Source organism: Podarcis cretensis, assembly GCF_951804945.1.
Source record: "Podarcis cretensis genome assembly, chromosome: 8".
NCBI classification, from domain to species: Eukaryota; Metazoa; Chordata; class Lepidosauria; order Squamata; family Lacertidae; genus Podarcis; species Podarcis cretensis.
Genome location: NC_137177.1, coordinates 42,008,266 through 42,023,080, shown reverse-complemented (window position 1 = coordinate 42,023,080; position 14,815 = coordinate 42,008,266). Strand labels below are relative to the sequence as shown.

The 14,815-nt window shown below is 43.7% G+C and overlaps 1 protein-coding gene across 1 annotated transcript in view; it reads left to right on the top strand.

Annotated features, from left to right (window-relative positions):
- NECAB2 (N-terminal EF-hand calcium binding protein 2) overlaps nt 1-14,815 on the top strand; it is a 139,881-nt gene that overhangs the window by 32,177 nt on the left and 92,889 nt on the right. The window lies entirely within an intron of this gene.

The following is a 14,815-nucleotide window of genomic DNA, read 5'->3' as shown; positions in this document are numbered from 1 at the left end:
GCACCTGGATATGCTATCTTCCCCAGTATATGCATTTTAGTACAGACTACTTGGCTGGAGAACTTCACTGCAAAATTAAGAGAAGTGCAAAATTTCTCTTTGAAGGGTACTTGTGTTTTGGTCCACATGAAGTTTTCGAAAGTAGGAATTGGAACTGAATAAAATTTCTCCCCCATCCCTTGTGGCAAAGGGGGGGGGAGGATTCCCCACCCACTTTTGCTTCTAGTTCTTCCCACTGCCAGCTCTGGTCTCAGTTACTACTGATAGACTCCCCTCTCCCTTATTTCCAAGAGAATACAACTGTTGACCAGGGATGGGAGAGAGAGCGTTCCCACTGCAATTTAGGCCCTAACTATGTAATCCTAATCATGTCTACTTTGAAATGTCCTACTGAATTTATTAAGGATTATTTCTAGGCAAATGGTGTTATGTGGTGGTACACACATGGACTTCAGCCTAACATTAAGAGCAGTAACCAACCAATCAAACTGATTTTTCATAAATTTTGTTTTACACCTTGTTAGAAGTAATTTGTGTGCTGGCTTCCATATAGAAAAATGGGCTATAAATGTACTGAAATATAAGTAAATGATAACTAACAATAACATTGGGGGTAAAATATTGAACGGGGGAAAAAGCTAGTTGGGGAGGGACAGATTTGAGCACATAGCCATAAACTGAAGCATTAAACTAGAGATGTGCCACTTCCAGAGCAATTTTGTTTTGAATTCAGTTTTCCCCTCTGAGAAGAAAAGGTTTTGATGGGACATCAATCTGCATTTTCAGATTTTGGCAGATCCATTTTCACTGCCGTACCTCTAATATTAGCAATTGCTGGCTTCATGTTGAAATTCTAAATGCTTTTGTATATTCATATTTTACTCACTGCATAGTGGGTTTTGTAGTCTCGGGACTCAGCGATACAGCTGCAAATATGTTTTAAGTGTGTTTTGAGGGCATTATACAAATGGTATATGGTGCTGGTGAGCTAATGGTAAATTCCATATTTTAAACGTTTGGGGGTTTTTTTAAAAAAAATGATTTTACAGGTTTTCTTTTAATGCATGTGTAGATTCAGCCTCAGTACTGCAAAGAGGAATCTTGAACGTGATTTAGTATAGCAAAGATCTAGGATGTGTGCTATTTAAAGTTTCAAAAGTCAGTTCAAACAATGTTTTGTCAGTCAAAGGTCTAAAAGGCCAAAAAGATCAATATGAGCACCTGTGGATTTTTTTTGGGGGGGAGGCGACACAATCATCCTCCTTTAACTCAAACAGCAGCAGCTGCATTACTATTGCCAATGTGGGCATTAAAATCACTCACTAAGATTATAACAGAGTTTGGATAGCTGGATTTAAATGACTGCATTGTAAATGAAGGGGAACTGGTGGCCATTTAGAAGCTATAGGACTCCCGTGTCACAGACTCGCTGTTTTGTTTCTTTGAATAAAGAATTAACTTCCCTGACAACTTGTGAGTACTGCTGACTTGCTCCCGACTCCCGACTTGACAACCTGTTTTACCCCAACTCCCATTAGCCCCAGCCAGCATGGCTAACAGTCAGGGATGATGGAAGTTGTAGTCTAATAGCAAAGGTCACCCATTCCGATTCTAAGAAAATGAAGAAGAACATTTTAACTAGTTGACTGATTCATCTATTGATACTTGGCTGCCCTATGTGGCTTTGACTATGGCTGTTTTAACACTGTTCTATTATTTTTTATGAGATTTTTTTGAACCAGTGTGCATCACATCGACTCCCATTTCTTCTAGGGCAGACAATGTGGTCTAAAAATTTAAAAGAAAAAGAAAATAGTGTGAGAATACAAAATGTGTCACGTGGATAAGCATAATAGAGCTGATGGTACATAATTTTGTACCATCAAAAATCCCAGTTTTGGCCCAAAGTACATTTTACCAAGAACTGGGCAGTGGAGCAAGTTTTAAGACTTTGCCATTCTACTAGAAAATGAGAAATCCATGAGATATGGAATAACAAAAGTGGTTTAATTGACATGATAGCAGAAGGAAGCTTACCAGATTGTGGGGTGGGTGCAATGATCTGCTATTTGTGTGGCTTTAACACTGAAAAGGGACACTTGGCTTTGATAATCTATTTATCATGTTCATATGAGGAACCTGGCATTTAATAGGTCATTTGGGGAAAGGGAAGAAAAGAAGGGAGTGTTTTTTGAACAGCAAAGTCCGTCTGTGAGTTCCTCATTAGTGGCTGGCTACATCATTTGTCACAGGGTAAATTGCTGCCTAATTGACACAGTTTCCTTCCATTTTGAAAGGTATTCTCTATTAAAAGCCAGGAAGAAAGACAGAGAGTCAGATATAATAACTTGAACAAAGTCCCTCGACACTAAATGCAGATGTTGTGGATTTCTCTCTGCTTTTTATGTATTGTGCGTTTTTCATCATTTGTTTTCAGTGGTATTTATTGAGAGTGTGATAATGTCTTTGAGCAGAAATCTGGAGCCAGGGGACTTTTAATTCCAGAATTATTTACATCCTTTCCTGGTGGCCCCTATGACACCTGCTGAATCAACTTTAGTTCCTAGACCAAAGGGGAATTGGGAAGCCACGTTGCACCAGTTTAGATGATTTGTTAGTAAATAATCAATAATTTGTTAAGATTTGATGATGGTGATGAGTAGCATACATTATCTGTTCTTGCAGCCTTTGGCCTCTGTGGAATTGGAGCAGTCTAGTGTTTGTTTCCTGTAAGATGTAAGCCTGGGGTTGAGAATCTGTGGCTCTTCAGTTCTTTAGGGCTGGACTCCAGCTCCCATCAGCCTCAGACAGCATGGTAAATAGTCAGGGCTGGCAGAAGCTCTAGTCTAGCAACATCTGAAGGACCACATGATCCCCATCTCTGATACAGGCAAATCTCTGTTGACTCTGACTAGCAGTGGCTCTTAGATAGGAGTCTTTCCCACCATCCTGCTACCTGATCCTTTCAGCTGGGGATGTTGTGGGTCGAACCTGAGACTTTCTGCATACAAAGACTTATACTTCACCACCTTGTGGGACATCTTCGGGAGAAGAAACGACTAAGGAGTAAACCCTACACAAATCTGGACTGTAGTCCCTAAGACAGTTGTATGGCAACTTGTATGCCTCCTTTCAGCAACTTCTGCCACAAAGCTGGTGCCAAACATACAGCTCTGCTTTGGACTACATCAGCAAGACCGAGAGTGCATACCCTCCAGTACGTAACAGAAGAAAATCAGGACACACATATTTTGGGGTCAAGTTACATGACACACATCTTTCACTAGAAGAAGAAGAGGAGGAGGAGGAGGAGGAGGAGGAGGAGGAGGAGGAGGAGGAGGAAGAAGAGTTTGGACTTGATATCCCGCCTTTCACTCCCCTTAAGGAATCTCAAGGCGGCTAACAATCTCCTTTCCCTTCCTCCCCCACAACAAACACTCTGTGAGGTCAGTGGGGCTGAGAGACTTCAGAGAAGTGTGACTAGCCCAAGGTCACCCAGCAGCTGCATGTGGAGGAGCGGGGAAGCGAACCCAGTTCACCAGATTACAAGTCCGCTGCTCTTAACCACTACACCATGCTGGTCATAGACTTATAGAACTGCATAGTTGGAAGCTCTCCTGAGGACTGTCCAGCCGGCCCAGCAGTCCTCACTCTTGCCCTCAGCCGTGTTGCGCTCCAGCAGGTACCACTAAATTCCTCAGGATGCTGCTGGGCACCTGCGTCTCCTTGCACCTCTGAGAGTGCAGTGCACCAGCTGCCTCAGCATAGTGGGCGTGGGTGCACCAAGGGTGAGGCAGCAAGCAGAGAGAAGCACACAGTCGCAGCACAACTGGTGCTTGGCTGTGCCGTGCACCTTGTCCTATCTGGGAGGCGAGTGGCCAAATGGGCACCCGCAGTCCCTGAGTGGGGGTGGCGCTGTGTAGGGAGCCTCTACCTCCATCCGACCTTGGAGGAAGAGAAAGCGGTCTCTGACAAATCTTGTAAGCAAATCTTGCAGGCCACGCAGCACTGTCATTTGTTTCTAGGAAAATGAAGACATTAAGTGCGCTGAGTGATATTCATGTGCAATTGGAAGCAAGCTCCTTTGAGTCAAACGGAATTCGCTTCACATGAGCTTGCCTTTGCATTGAGATCATGATCAAAGACCCTCTGCCATCAGAGATAAGTCTCCCTCCATGCCTCCTGACTGGTTGTGTTCCTCGCCAGCAGCTGGCTTTAAGGAGACAGCATGCTCTCTCAGCCTCTAGGAAACCTGCCCAGCCAGGGCAAGTTGGAGATTCTGGCTCCCAGATTTCCCTCCCTCCATTCTAATTTACATGATGATGTCACTGAGGGATATGAAGCTAATGCAGAGTGATTTTGTGTGCCCTCATTGATATTGTCTCATGGTAGAGTCTGATTGGTTATATTATAATGTCAATTGTTTATAGAGCAAAAGTAGCGAGGGAAAGGAGAGAGAAGGAACTCCAGGTGCTTGAAGAAAGGTTTATTTAAGGCTTAGTGTGCTTTAGAATAATCCTTTTAGGAGGCACTTTGGAGAGCTGTTTCAACCAAGCACATGAACCACTATAGTGGACCTTGCCAACCTGGTGCCACCCAGATTTTTTGGACTACAAATTCCATCAGCCTCAGCTGGTGCCAGATTGGCAAAGGCTGTGCTATAGTACCTCCTGGCACGCCTGGAGTTCCTTGGTCTTGTTTTCCCTTGTCAGTGGTGCTTTCTCTTGTTTTGGGGACTTGGGGTGAGTGGTGCTGATTCAGAGTACAGCAGTACCTCGGGTTACATACGCTTCAGGTTATATACGCTTCAGGTTACAGACTCCGCTAACCCAGAAATAGTGCTTCAGGTTAAGAACTTTGCTTCAGGATGAGAACAGAAATCGTGCTCCGGCGGCACAGCAGCAATAGGAGGCCCCATTAGCTAAAGTGGTGCTTCAGGTTAAGAACAGTTTCAGTTTAAGAGCGGACCTCCGGAACGAATTAAGTACTTAACTCAAGGTACCACTGTATACATTTTAAAGGGGTTGGGGAAAATCTTCTCATCCCTCTCACGCGCTACTCTTCTTTTGCACCAGCAAATGTTTTCCAGCAAATGTTCAGCCCACCTATAGCTAGAAAGTTTCATCAGGATTTTTGAACAACTGCAGATGCCTGCAGCACTCGTTTTACAGCTGCGTTGTTTTGCAAGAAGCAGAGACCTTTATTGCTTACAGAGTGCTTAAAAATAATTTTGTTCATCAATTAGGCAGCTTCATTCTTGAGTGAATAAATTGACTTTTCAAAGATATGACATTGGTTGTTAATGAAGTTCCTTTTTTGAAAAGAAACTGGATCCTGGAACGTAAAGCGTGCTATCTTAATGACTAACGTGGTTAGCGTTTCAAGAAAACGTGTTGCTCTCACCAGGGGTTCTGTTCTCTAAAGTGAATAACCTTCAGTGAGGCATCAAATGTGAGGGTAGAATTCCAACTTTTTGTCATTGCTGTAAAATTGCCGCTAAACTCTTCTTCTATTAAAAAGTTGTGTTAAGTCCCTAGAAGCATATGTGAGAGTTTTCCTCATTTACTCCCCCCCCCTTAGAATTCTAACAGGCGTCTTCATTTTCTTTAATTCAAGTTGTGTTTCTTATCTAGTATTAAGATGAATCTCCCTTTGATCTCTGAAAGGAAGGATCTCAATTGACCAGACTTCATTCTGGAGGATAAAGGAGACATGACCTCTGTCAGATCAATTTCGCCCAAGTTTTATTTGGTCCAAATGGTAGCAGTTGTTGTGGGCTGTATTCTTCACCTCCCTCCCTGTGTATGGGGTGCCCCCTTAGCTTCTAGCATCTGTTTTCTTTGATTGGTTTTCTTTTCACATCACATGAACTATAGAATTCACTCCTGCAAGACACAGCCATGGTCATATTCATGGAGGCTATGGCTATCAGTGGCTACCAGTGGCGTAGCGTGGAGGGTGCAGGGGGGGGCCGGCAGCACTGGGCGCAACATCTGGGGGGCGCGCTCGCACTCGCAGCTCTCTGCCACTACTAAAATCCATGGGTTAGGGGGCGCAAATTACTTGCCTTGCCCCGGGTGCTGACAACCCACGCTATGTCACTGGTGGCTACCAACCATGGTGTGGCCATGTTCTCCCTCCACTGTCAGAGGCAGTGGGCCTCTGAATGCCACCTGTCAGAAATTACAAGCTTGCAGAGTGCAATGGTGCTCAGGTCCTGCTTGCTAATTTCCCACAGGCATCTGGTTGGCCACTGTGAAAATAGGATGCTAGACTAGAAGGCCTTTGGACTAATCCAACATGGCGTCTCTTATGTTCTTATGTTCTCAGGGAGCTGCCCTACCTGTTACATTTGCATCATGATAACCCAGCTGTGCCTGCTTAAAACATTAAAGATTTGTGTCATACTGGAATCCACCGAGGGGTGTGTGTGTGTGTGTGTGTGTGTGTGTTTAGCTCTAGCACATACTTTTCAGTCACTATCCTTTTTGATAGTCCGTTGTTCTGGCACAGGCTCAGCCCATTGCTCCAGTTTAATAATTAGAGCAAGCAGATAAAAGGCATGCATATATCTTCACACACACACACACACACACACACACACAAAAGATTGTGTGGAAGAAAAGTGTGCATTCAGCAAAAATGAAGGAGCACCAGCATTAAAAATTCACGAGGCTTCTTTGAAATGGTGTCTCTGGGTGATATGGTTTAATATGCTCTTACAGCGCACTATACGTTAGCCTTCAAAATCCAAAAGATGTTTGGGGCTACAAGTCCCATCAACCCCAGTTGTGATGCTTGGGGCTGCTGCAAGTTGTAGTCCAAAGAGGCCACCAAGTTCATGAATTCTGACATAGAGAGTTTGAATTATAATGTGTGTGTTGCAGAGGGTGAGAGAGGGAGAGACAGGAAAGGTGTCTGTGTGCCCACCTGCATAATTCTCTTGCTCTCTACAAATTTTGCAGCTTTCTGATGTCTTCATGAGTGTCTGTCTGCATCCAAAGTGAAGGGTAGGGGGATGAGAAAAACCATCTTTCATCTTGACCCAAATTATCTGTAGAAGTAGGACTCCCAACCAAACGCTTAAGTGTGAAGCAGTTCCTTACTGTCGGTGGCCTGGTTTCCAGGAGAGAGGGGTGCTCCCATTCAAAGATCTGTGCTATCAAAGATGACATTTGCACAAACAGTAGAAAAGCTGGCAAAACTGTCCTGCTTCAGATGGCAAGTGGCTGTAGGGATTGTGGCGCAGAGAGAGATGCCTAGTTGAATGCTACACCATGAAAAGATTCTCTGCACATAAAAGGCTCAGTACTTTGAGGAGATGAGTTTAGAATTCTTTTGCCCAACGTGGACTTTTGCATATACTGTGAGTGTTATATGGAGTACTGCTGGCTTTAGGGTTTAGGGGGCCTTTCACAAAGTGCTGCCCCATGGGACCCCTCTTACAGTGGTGGGCCCCCTAAGATTCCTGTGGGAGCACTAGGGGAGATTTCCTTCAGTGATGGATAATGGTGGGCTGCTTGTGGCCACAGTTTTGTTTCAGACAATGGAGGTAACTAATCTGCAGATTTGAAGGGCTGGAGCTCTGTGATAGAACACCCACTTTGCATGGAGAAGGTCCCAGGTTCATTCCCCAGCATCTCCAGGTAAGGCTGGAAAATACCCCTGCCTGAAACCCTTGAGAGCCACCGCCAGTAGTGTAGACAGTAACTGAGCTAGATGTTCCAGTGGTTTGATAAAGCAGCTTCCTATGTCTTTCTGGTGGTAGCCATTCCTCCACCCCAACCTTGTTGGCAACCCCTACCTAGAGTTAGACCTATTCAAATTAAGACACCCAAGTTAGGCTTGTGCCTTAATTTCAGTGGCTGTACTCTGAGTAGGACTAACATGAGCTGCAACCCAGAGAGCCGTCCACTGAATTCAGTGCCGTAGCAGTGGCTGTTTTTGAGAAGGAGAAGTGGTTTTGAAAAGCACTAACTAGACCTAAAGATAATTTGCTGATGATGATGTTTCCAATCTAGGGAATTCATGTTACAAGTGTCACAGATAGCACTTTGCAACTACTTCTAATAATTGGGCAAGCGTACACCCAATGACAATTAATGTAGCTGACTCCCAACACACTTTTCCCCCTGTGAATAACTCTGTAAAAGTTTAATTGGACTGCTCACTTCATTTAAGAACTGGGAGTGGGAACACACTCCACGGCAGAGAATTCTAATTTCCTGTTGAAGTGCTTAGTTAAGCTTTGTCGTAAGCAAGATCTTGAAGTCTACTGGAGAGAGATCATGGGGAGCTTTGTGTGTGTTTAGTGTTGAGCAGAGAAAGATAATCACTTTATAGAGATGAACTTGTTCGTGCCTCAAACAGTTTCCTGATCGCTTCTCAACCAGGACACAGGAGCACTGGTGGAAGAAGAGGAGTGTAGGGAGAGAGCAGCGCAATCCTGGTGGGGAGCCATCACAGCTCCCCCCCCCCCCGTGCGCTCTGGGTGCCACGCCCCCAGGACACACGCAAGCCCCACCCCGCCTGCTCTCTGCCCCCCCCCCCTGGTGCTGGAGCATAAAGCTCTGCCACTGCGCCAGGGGCACTTTAGTGGCTGAGTGCAAGGGCCAAATGAGTGTGTTTTGTCAGCTCAGGCATCACCCTCTGTTGCTTGGATTGGGCTCAGCAATCAATGCTATTTTCCAAAATATCAGGAAATCGCTTGATGTGTCCCCACCACCTCAAGTTCAGCTGTGAAATTTCAGCTTCTTTTAGGGAGATGACACTCACTTCACCATGCAGCAGAACACTGCAATATGGATGTTTGTACCAGGTATGTTCTGAACCAGGTAGTTGCAAACTGCCTCCCCCCCACCCTAATCCAGGATTGCCTGTGGACCACTCTGAATTTGGCCCTGAATCAATTTTTGAGGAAGGCTAATGCTTAGGCTTAGTCATGCTGGCCACATGACCCAGAAGCTGTCTGTGGACAAACGCCGGCTCCCTCGAACTATAGAGTGAGATGAGCGCCGCAACCCCAGAGTCATCCACGACTGGACCTAATGGTCAGGGGTACCTTTACCTTTAATGCTTCATTAGGGTTTTTTTAAGATTCTGATTAAACACATGTTTGGGAGGGGGAAGGAGACATTGCATATCCATCTCCCCCTCCTGACTGAGAGAAGAGAGAAGTCAATCAAGGGGGGGGTGTTTCTAGTTCTACCTCAGTCCTAGTTAGGCTAGCCTATGGTCAGGGATGATGAGAGTGAGAGTCCGGCAACATCCAGAGGGCACCTTGTTGGCTACCCCTGCTACACACCATCCAAGCAGGTTGACACTTCTCATTTTAAAGTGCATTTTGATCCTTAAATCAGTGTATGACTAATAGGATTCAGCCATCAGGTCTTAGCACATCTGAGCACCCTTGGACATCAAATTATATCTTGAGCAGAATTACCTGCCTTATCCTACCCATAGCCCAGCCATGTGACTCTACTTCCAGCGTACATTTCTGTGCCCTTCCTGATAAGGCTGCTAGCATACAAAGACTTCCATATTCAGCATCACTTATCTTAACTTGTACTGGCTGGGTAAGCAGGGTATTACATCTGTTCAGCCAGTCGTCTGGGGAGGGGAAAGGATTTTTTTTAAGTCTCTTAATCGCAGTCTCCAAGTCTCTATGATATTGGCTGGTCTTATCTTCCCAAACTGCACAGGTCTTAGTCCTGGTTCTCTATTGTGTCAATACCTGGCTTAATGCTGTGATGTGTGCACGTTTTTAAAAATCTATTATAGATATATAGCTTGAACGGACAGGTTTTTAAATGAGCTTTATGCAATGTCAGTCTTAGCATGCAGTACAAACTTCGTTGTGGGCTGTGAAGGATGCTTTGTGATAAGATTTAACCTTCTGGGTAAAACTTTTAAGGACTTGAGATCAGCTTAGGTAGTTATTGTTGTTAGTTAACATTGGGCTGGTCTTAGATTGGAGACAATGTTCTCAGTGATTTTTATTATTATTATTGTAGGGGAGGCTAGCCTCACTTTTCTTTTTTGGTGCCTTAGAGACAGGTTCACACTTGCCCAAATGTCCAGGGACTTCATAGCTACAATGGAAGTTCAAAAAGAGAGAGAAAAGAATGTGGTCATCTCACATTCTCGCACACACAGTCTCAAATGCACCCACATTCCAGGGACACACACACGGTGATTTATGAAGATTAGTTGAGGAGAGGAGGTTATCCCCTTCTGTCTGCTCATCAAATGATCAGTCTGAGGAAACATCCTGCAATCCTATCAAGTCATTTGGCTGACTGTGTTAAAGGCAGCATTCAGATTGAACATGGAAACTTGGCTGGGCAAGGAAAACCCAGCACAGGAACAAACCGGCTGAGCCTCATGTGCTGGCTGCTTAAATGGGTGAGGGACGGATCTGAGGGAAGCTCCATTGGCCCCACCCCCCAGCATAGCCCAAGTCCCAGCCTGCATCCCTATTTGCCAAAGCAGGGTGCAGGCCAAGATCCAGTTCCTGATAGGCGGAAGGGGCTTATGCCCCCTCCGCCAATCAGGAAGGGCACAGCCAGTTTGAATTCCCTCGTTGGGGTCCTAGTGAAGCCCTCTTCCGTCCCTCAATGCCACCACACGAAAGAAAGGGTGAGCGGGCTTAGGTCTCTGAAGGAACTGTCTGTACGTTTATTAAATGTTTTTCTGCAAAGTCAGTAACATGCATGAAACAAGGTAACATTTTCTGAGTGAAAAACATGCCTTTGATCTGATTAAATAAATGGCGTTTCTTTTCTTTTTTTATAAAAGATTTTTATTAATTTCCAATTTTTTAACAGAAACAAAAAACAACAAAAGAAACAGACAAACAAAAAAAACCTCATGTTTTCATAACCTTATTTTCATAACCCTCTTTTCCCGGACTTCCCCATACCTTTCCCTTTTTGCATCCTTAATTTAGTACCATTATTCAGCAACCTATCTTGCCCAATTAAATATAAATTTATCCTCTTTCTCTATTCCACCCTTAATTTTAAACCCAATTATCGCTGCAATTCTACGTCTTCTTTTCCCTCAGCATTTTAACACTCCTCAGTTTTATAATAATTCTTAAGATACATCTTAAATTTCTTCCAATCTTCTTCCACAGTCTCTTTCTCTTGGTCGCGGATTCTGCCGGTCATTTCTGCCAATCCCATAAAGTCAATCACTTTCGCCTGCCATTCCTCCAGCGTGGGTAGCTCTTGTGTCTTCCAATACTTTGCTAGAAGGATCCTTGCTGCCGTAGTAGCGTACAAAAAGAAATTCTTATCCTTCTTCGACACCAACTGGCCGACCATACCCAAGAGAAATGCCTCTGGTTTCTTGTTAAAGGTGCACTTAAGCACTTTCTTAATTTCATTATAAATCATTTCCCAGAAGGCCTTAATCTTTGGGCAGGTCCACCAGAGGTGGAAAAAGGTACCCTCAGTCTCTTTACATTTCCAGCATTTATTATCGGGCAAATGATAAATCTTCGCAAGCTTAACTGGGGTCATGTACCACCTATAGATCATTTTCATAATGTTTTCTCGTAAGGCATTGCATGCCGTGAATTTAATACCTGTGGTCCATAACTGCTCCCAGTCAGCAAACATAATGTCATGACCTATGTCCTGTGCCCATTTAACCATAGCAGACTTCACTGTCTCATCTATTGTATTCCACTTCAACAGCAAGTTGTACATTCTTGATAAATTCTTAGTATTGGGTTCTAACAATTCTGTTTCCAATTTCGATTTCTCCACCTGGAAGCCAATTTTCCTGTCTTGTTTGAAAGCCTCCATTATTTGAAAATAATGGAGCCAATCTCGTACCTTGGACTTTATTTTCTCATAACTTTGTAATTTAAATTCACCACCTTCTTGTTCTAAGATCTCAGAGTATTTCGGCCAATTGGTTGTCATATTAAGTTTCTTTACTTCCTTAGCCTCCATAGGTGAAAGCCACCTGGGAGTTCTATTTTCCAGTAAATCTTTATACCGTATCCATACATTATATAGTGCTTTCCTGACAATATGATTTTTGAAACCCTTATACACTTTAACCTTGTCATACCAGATATATGCATGCCAACCAAAATTATTGTCAAATCCTTCCAAATCTAGAATGTCTGCATTTTCAAGAAGTAGCCAATCTTTTAACCAGCAGAAAGCTGCCGATTCATAGTAAAGTCTTAAGTCCGGCAGGGCAAACCCCCCTCTTTCTTTAGAGTCGGTAAGTATCTTAAACTTAATTCTGGGCTTTTTGCCCTGCCAGACAAATTTAGATATGTCTTTCTGCCACTTCTTGAAACAGTCCAGTTTATCAACAATTTGTAATGTCTGAAACAAAAATAACATTCTAGGCAATACATTCATTTTGATCACAGCAATTCGACCTAACAAGGAAAGCTTCAGGTTTGACCATATTTCTAAATCTTTCTTTATCTCAGTCCAGCACTTGTCATAATTGTCCTTAAATAAGTTCACATTCTTAGATGTCATGTTAATCCCCAGGTATTTTACACTCTTTGCCACCACTAACCCAGTTTCCTCTTGGAATCTTTCCCTCTCAACATTTGTTAAGTTCTTTTCCAATACCTTAGTTTTTTGTTTATTCAACTTAAATCCTGCGACTAAGTTGTATCAAATAAAGTCTCCTCTTTGCAATGTCTTTGACAGCTCCCTGTCAAAGTGTATCACTCAGGCAGTCCGCTCCCAGAGACAGAGTCTGCGGTAGATTGTCCCTTAAAAAATTTCCCTGCAGGTTTCCTTTCTTTTTCACCCCCCCCCCCCGTTCCTGCTCCCTAGGGGGGAGGACTTAAGTCAATGCTGGGGTTAATCCTTTTTTTAAAAATTTCCCTTAAAAGATGTCAATTGCAGCTTACCAAGTCCGTTGCTTTAGCAGTCATGCAATCTGGGGAAGGCAGACTTCCTTTGTTAACCAACCCCACTTTCGGCCAAATTTTGAAGAAGTTAAATTTAAAGTCCCGAAAGGGTTGCCAATCCTACTCACGGGAATCTCTTTCAGTCCAAATAACAGGAAGAAGTCGGCGCTCTCCGCTAATGGCGATGCGGCTTCACTCCACGAGCTGGGTAGCGACTCTCAGCTCTGCGCTCCCCCGATGCTCCTCCGGAGCCTTTAAAAAGGCTCTTTCGCAGTAAAAGGGGGCGCAAACGATGCCCACCGAGTCTCCTTGCTCACAGGCTTCCGCGCCTGTGATTTTAGGGGTCCCCGCTTCGCCGTAGCGGTCAGACCCGAACTCGCGGAGCAGCTCTCTCTCCGGAGAACGGAGAGCGAGCCGCCATTAGCGCCGGCGCCAACCGGAAGTCTCTCAAATAAATGGCGTTTCTCATACATTGACATGAATAAATATTTCTAGGCAATCTATGAATCTTTGGTGATCACTCATAGTCGAGTAAGATGGTCTTCCATAAACACAGTTTTAACAATGAGTCCGGATTTCAAAGAGGGCCGGATTTGATGACACGAACATGCGTGAGGGCCGACCAAAGTTGAGCTTTTTTTAGGATTTTACCCCAGAACATATACTGCCATGGGGGCTGGATTAAATAGACTGGTGGGCCGGATTAGGCCCCCAAAATGGACTTTGGACATGCCTGCCGTAAGTGACTGTGGAGGCCAATTCTGGATCCACACGCCCTTCCACAGTGGGGACATTGGTTTCCGCGTGGGAGTTGATCATGGTGTGGATTTGTCAAGTGTGCCTTCCTCCTAGCACATTTCTCCCTTGCGTCCTGAGTTTGAGTGTCTTCAAAGCCCACGACACCTTTGGTAAAGGCTGTTCTCCAACTGGAGCTCTCATAGGCCAGTGTTTCCCAGTTGTCAGTGTTTATACTACATTTTTTTTAGATTTGCCTTGAGACAGTCTTTAAATCTCTTTTGTTGACCACCAGCATTACACTTCCCATTTTTAAGTTCAGAATAGAGTAGTTGCTTTGGAAGACAATAATCAGGCATCCACACAACATGACCAGTCCAAGGAAGCTGATGTTGAAGAATCATTGCTTCAACACTAGAACAGACACACGCACGCATGCACACAAACACTCACATGCCTGCCTTCGCAATGCACTTTTAAAAACACAGGCATTGGTTGGATCAGTTCTGTTTCTTTCGAATTATCTTGAACTGATGCAGACGGGAAACGGCTTTTAGGGTTTTCTCCATCCATTTCCTGACTTGCTTTTAAATGATCAGTGTTAAGTGTTGGTGATATTTCTGTACTGATGTTTTCAGAATAGCTATTGATGATGTTTTCTTTAAAAACTAAAGGACCCATTACTTGCATGGGAGGGAGGGAATCTTTAATGCATTGATAAAGAAATGCATGTTGAATGGATTAGGACTGTGGTGAGGTAGAAGAGAATTTAATGCTGTGTTTTATGCTGATTTCTCAATGAAAATCCAATCTTACCTGCACAAAACTACCATTTCCCTGTGTCATATATGTAGCAGCAACCATTGTTTGCTTCTGACATCTTCTAATGACTGTCCCTGTTTTCCATAAGGCAAAAAGGGTAAAGGTAAAGGATCTTTTATTGATTTGTTATTTTAGGTTATATTTTTGCTTTAATGGATGACATTTTTTATAGTGTACACTGCTTAGAGATTTTTTTTAAATATTAAGCAGTTTAGAAATACTTTTAAATTAAATCAAATTGCATGTGATGTCCAGTTATCTGTAGAAGCTCATTGCTCAGCATCTTGTCTTTTGATGACTCGCAGCTGAATATGTGAATTATTGCAATTGGCAAGCATTTCATTTTGCTTCAGAAGATGTTGA